Genomic DNA, 6,483 nt, shown 5'->3' with positions numbered 1-6,483 from the left:
GGCTTAGCCCTGGACTGTACCCAGTGTGTTTTCAAGAAACGGGAGCAGTGTGTAAGCTCCCAGCTTGTTTTGTTTTGTCCTTGACTTAGATCTGGCATGAATGCCGAGATCATTTGCATGTATATATAGAGCTTGCTTTGAGAATGTGACTTGCCATGTGATTGTAGGTCCTTGATATTGCTTTGAGTTTGCACCTGAAGAACTAGGTGAGTGGTATTTCTAATAAAGCTATGTTACCCTTGCTTTTGATAAATCTTGTTTTGTTTGTTTGACGTGGTATTTGCTAAGCATGAATAAATGGCCTTGTTTGATTGTTATCCTCGGAAAGTCCCTTGTGCTGGAGGACTCTAAACTTTCGCAGTACTATGTGTAAAGGATACGGTCCTTGTTAAATCGGGCTACGGGCCTAAGTAACACAAGTCCCTTGTGCTGGAGGACTCTAAACTTTCGCAGTACTATGTGTAAAGGATACGGTCCTTGTTAAACCGGGCTACGGGCCTAAGTAACACAAGTCCCTTGTATTGGAGGACTTTAAACTTTCGCAATACTTTTGACCAAACGATTACGGATCGTACAGCTTATGATACTTGTATGATGAATACGGTTCATCCCTTGCTTCGCCGACGTTTTGATACTTGAATGATGAATACGGTTCATCCCTTACCTTGATAAGTTTGATGTGTTTCGTTTTGAAGGACCTCGGCTTTATTCATGTAAAACCTTTATTTTTAGTACCATTCACTGAGTTTTATACTCACCCCTCTATATATATGTAGGTGATGAGCAGGACGGCGGCGACGCCTAGATCGTTTGGATGCTTGTTTTGGATTTGTACTTATGTCGGCTTGCTTTGCATTTACGTCGGCGATGCCTACCTTGCATGTCGGCAAATCTTGAAAATCATGCTTCTTGACTTGTATTAGCTGTATTTTGTATATGTCGGCTCGAGAAGCCTTTTGATCAAGATGTAACATGTAATTTTACCTTGTTGTATTTAAGTTGTGAAGTTAATTGGAATGTTTGGCATTGCTTTGATCTACGCACAGCTCTTATGGACCACTTATATTTGATTTATTGCTTCCGCATTTGTGAGCCCCCTATATTCATACTCTGATTGTGTTAAGTTTTGAAAAGTTGGCCTTCGGTAATTACGGATTACTGGCCATCACGGTACCAAACTACTAGGGGCGGTTTGGGGTCGTGACATCCTCTTTCTGTTTTTGCTTGATTTCATCAACAATTGTCGGCTCGGCTGTAATAGCGGCTATCAATCCGCCCTGTCCACACACTACCACTTCAATTTCAGACTTTTCAAAGTCTTGCAAAATCTCCCTTTGTTCAGTAAGCAAACAAGCCATACTCCCTGTTGATTTTCTGCTTAAGGCATCCGCCACTGTATTAGCTTTCCCAGGATGATACTGAATCTCTAGATCGTAGTCCTTTATCAGTTCTAGCCATCTTCTCTGACGCATATTCAACTCTTTCTGCGTGAAGAAGTATTTCAGGCTCTTATGATCCGTGTAAACTTCACATTTTGCTCCATACAGATAATGCCGCCAAATTTTCAAGGCAAAAACAACTGCGGCCAGTTCTAGGTCATGCGTTGGATAGTTCTTCTCGTGTGGCCTCAACTGTCGGGAGACGTAAGCAATAACCTTTCCGTTCTGCATTAACACACAACCCAAACCCTTATAAGATGCATCACTGAAAATTACAAAATTTTCCGTACCTGAAGGTAGTGTCAAAATTGGTGCAGTGGTCAATCTTGTCTTCAATTCCTGAAAGGCTGATTCTCTTTCACTATTCCACTCAAATGGTTGTCCTTTACGTGTCAATTGGGTAAGAGGTACTGTTAATTTCGAAAAGTCCTTCACAAACCTCCTGTAGTACCCAGCTAAGCCCATGAAACTGCGAACTTCTGTCACATTGGTCGGTGTAGGCCAATTCACAATTGCCTCTATCTTCTGCGGGTCCACTGAAATTCCTTCCTTATTGATCACGTGCCCTAAGAAAATAACCTCATCCAACCAAAACTCACATTTCTTTAATTTAGCAAATAGTTTTCTTTCCCGAAGTATTTGTAAAACAGTCTTCAAATGATGTTCATGTTCAAGTCTATCTTTAGAGTATATCAAAATATCATCGATGAAGACTACAACAAACTCATCAAGGTAGGTTTTAAAAATTCTATTCATTAAGTCCATAAATGCTGCCGGAGCATTAGTCACTCCAAACGGCATAACAAGAAACTCAAAATGACCATACCTCGTTCTGAATGCGGTTTTCTCGACATCCTCTGCCTTAACTTTCAGCTGATGATACCCGGATCTCAAATCGATCTTAGAAAACACTTGGGATCCCTGCAACTGGTCAAATAAGTCGTCAATACGGGGTAAGGGATATTTGTTCTTTATCGTTACCTTGTTCAACTCCCGGTAATCAATGCACAGGCGCAAGGTACCATCCTTTTTCTTTACAAATAACACTGGTGCACCCCAAGGCGAAGTGCTAGGCCGGATAAACCCTTTATCAAGAAGGTCTTGCAACTGTTCTTTTAATTCTTTCATTTCAGCAGTAGCCATTCTGTAGGGAGCCTTAGAAATAGGCTGGGTGCCTGGCATAGTTTCAATGGTAAACTCGATCTCCCTGTCTACCAAATCCCCTGGTAATTCATTCAGAAACACATCCGAAAATTCTCTAACAATAGGAATATTATTCAATTCAACATTCTCAGATTGTTCAGACAACACATAGCACAAATAACCCTGGCACCCTTTCCTAATTAGTTTACATGCTTTCATTGCGGATATCAAATACGGTGGAGGCACTACCCCATTACCCACAAACACAATTTCTTTCCGTTCCAGTAGGTTAAATACAACCCTTTTCGTCATGCAGTCTATGGTGGCACAATACTTGGTCAACCAATCCATGCCCAAAATTACATCGAAATGTCTAAAGTTCAAAGGTAACAAATCTACATATAGGGTAGCATCCTCAATGTGCATGTCACAAAACCGATATATATAATCACATAACACAGATTCCCCCGATGGAGCAGACACACACAACAAATATGGCAATAGCTCTAGGGGTCTATTTAGTCTAGATGCAAACGTATATGTCACAAATGAGTGCGTTGATCCAGAATCAATTAATACAAAGGCATCTTGTTTACATATTGAAATAGTACCTGAAACAACGGCATTGGCATTCCGTGTATCGCCCGGAACGAGTGCAAAGACTCTCCCCTGTCTCACTGTGTCCCCAGTAGTAGCAGATCTCAAAGTATTTCCCGGCTTTGGAGCTGATGCAGTTGAACTAGCTGCGAGTTTCCCACTGTTCTGATCACATTCTCGGGCTATGTGCCCTTGCTTTCCACATTTAAAATAGGCTCCTGATGCACGGTAACAGACTCCACGGTGCCTTTTGCCACAATTATTACACATGGGAGCTGTGTCTCGAGAAGAACTCGAAGTATTTGAGGAGCCCGTATTTTGCTTTTTCGAAAATTTCTTCCTCGAAAAGAAGCCTTGTCTTTTGTTGCCTTTCCATTCTGTTACTGGCTTAGCTTGTCTGGCTATATTAGCCTCTGATATGATGGCTCTGTCAAGCACCCCAATGTAGGTTTCCAATTTCAGGACATTCACCCTCTCTAGGATGTCATTGCGGAGCCCACCTTTAAAATGTCTTGCCTTCTTATAATCAGTGTCAATCACGTGTGGGGCAAACCTGGCCAACTTAGTGAATTTGGCCTCATACTCCGCTACAGTCATGCTGTCTTGCTTGAGTTCCATGAACTCCGCCACTTTCCTATCTCGGACACACTGCGGGAAGTACTTGTCATAGAAGATTTCTAAAAATTTCACCCAATCAACATCTCTGTGGTTCTCTCTCATCAACATCCACCATCTTCTCGCTTCATCTTCTAGCATAAAAGTGGCTAGAAGCACTTTCTGAGTCTCTGAACAGGGGAACACTTCGAATAATTTCTCAATGCCGAGGACCCACGCTTCGGCTTTCAACGGATCTAATCCCCCGTGAAACTGTGGTGGTTTCATTTTCTTGAATTCCTTAGTGAGAGCTATAATCCGGTCATCATTCTGATGATCTGTCACAGGTGGTGCCAGAGGTGGAGGTGGCGGGTGTGGTTGCTGCCACTGTTGTTGCCACTCCTGTTGCTGCCTCAAAGCTTCTGCCATTTCTTGGATCAGTCTTTCCATTCTGTCCAGTCTGGCAGTAGAAGATTCCTCTAACTCATCACCTCTGGTTCTCACCATCTGATTAAACTTGCATTATATTTTACACAACAAATACACGAGTATGCATACACTAAGAAGCACACATTTCCAGATAATTTGCAATGCAAGTAGTTCACAGCTTACACATATAATTATTCCTAACAAAACATTTAAGCATATAATCAATGCTTCCAAACTCATATTTATAAATGCAACCTAGATCTTATCTAGACGCTTACTGCTCTTTTGGACAAGTGTGTGAGTTATTAACTCGTGCTCTGATACCACTCTGTCATGACCCGAACCCGCCCCTATGGGTTAAGGACATGACCGGCCAGTAATCCTGTGATTACCTACGGCCTCAGACCGAAATAAGATGACTTGTCAGAGTAAAGGGGCCAAACGGAAGCAAAAATTAAAACTTTGTCCATAGAGCCGTGCTTTTATGCACATCAACAGACCATACTCAGCTACGTTAATAACCCACATCAAAAGTACAGTTTCACAAAATTCAATACAGACAAGATCATCCAAAACGAGTCAACCTATGACAGACTATATACAGATATACATAAAGTCCTTGCCGACAAGACCAAATATAAAATACATGGCAAAGAGGCAAGGATAGGTCTCAAGAGTGAGACGCAAGGCTGACTTCCCCAAAACTTGGATTTTTCCTAGCAGACTTCACTGGGGCTGGGTTTGAACTTCCTTTGGCTCACCTACAAACACATGAATGAGCGTGAGCGATAGCCCAGTGAATAATATCAAATACAAAAGTCATATAATCAATATGTAGAACAATATACTCCAAACGGCCTCGGGCCCAATTCATATTCCTACTTAACATATGTACATTTATACAAAGTTCAGATCAAGTGATTGTAGTTCTAAACAGATTGGCCTTTGGCCCATTCTGATTTCCATCTACGTCAAAACGGCCTTCGGCCCATTCATTCATGTCAAAACGGCCTTCGGCCCATTCATTCATGTCAAAACGGCCTTTGGTCCATTCATCTGTGTCAAAACGGCCTTTGGCCCATTCATCTGTGTCAAAACGGCCTTCGGCCCATTCATTTACATCAAAACGGCCTTTGGCCCATTCATTTGTATCAAAACGGCCTTTGGCCCATTCATTTGTATCAAAACGGCCTTTGGCCCATTCATTTGTATCAAAACGGCCTTTGGCCCAGTTATTCATTCATGTCAGACCTTTGTCCATAATCCCAATTAGCAACTCATAAAGCTTATAAGGGAATACACAATTGGACATTGATAAGCTTTCAAGTATTGATATTACTCACAGTGATCGGCTTGTGGATTTGCCCTGGAACTTGACCCTACACATTTCATGAGCACAAAGGGTCACTAACAGTTCAATCCGTTCTTTAATTCACATAATGGCACACAAAATCATGGTAAACACATAATCATACTCAAATTAAGGACCAATTAGAATATTTCGGGATAGGAGTATCACAAAAGTCCTTATAAAATGTGATTAAGTTAATCAGTAAATTCCAGTAAATTCTTATTAAAATACGCAGTAAATTTCTAGTAATTTCTCAGTAAATTACTCCGTAAATTCCGAGTAAATTCTACGTAAATTACCTAGTAAATCCTCAGTAAATTACCGAGTAAATTCTAACTAAATTACTTAGTAAATTCCGAGCAAATTCTCAGTAAATTCTCATTATATTACTCAGTGAATTCTCAGTAAATAACTCAGGAAATTCCAAGTAAATACTCAGTAAATTCCCAGCAAATTCCCAAGAAATTCCTAGTAAATACTCAGTAAATTTCAAGTAAATTATCAGTAAATTACTAAGTAAATTCCCAATAAATTCTCAGTAAACTACTCAGTAAATTTTCAGTAAATTCTCACTAAATTACTCAGTAAATTTCCAGTAAATTCTCATTAAATTACTCAGCAAAATTCCTAGTAACTTCTCAGTAAATTCCCAGTAAATTCTCATGAAATTCTCAGTAAATAACTCAGTAAATTCTCAGTAAATTACTGAGTAAATTCCCAGTAAATTCTCATTAAATTTTCAGTAAAATCTCATTAGATTATTCAGTAAATTAAAAGTAAATTCTTATTGAATTACTCAGTTAATTTCCAATAAATTCCTGGTAAATTCTCAGTAAATTTCCAGTAAATTCTCAATAAATTACTCAGTAAATTCTCAGTACATTCCAAGTAAATTCTCAATAAATTACTGGGTAAATTTTCTGTAAATTC

Source organism: Camellia sinensis, chromosome 2, assembly GCF_055761805.1.
Source record: "Camellia sinensis isolate YWXY chromosome 2, ASM5576180v1, whole genome shotgun sequence".
Taxonomy (NCBI): Eukaryota; Viridiplantae; Streptophyta; class Magnoliopsida; order Ericales; family Theaceae; genus Camellia; species Camellia sinensis.
This window is presented reverse-complemented; position numbering follows the sequence as displayed.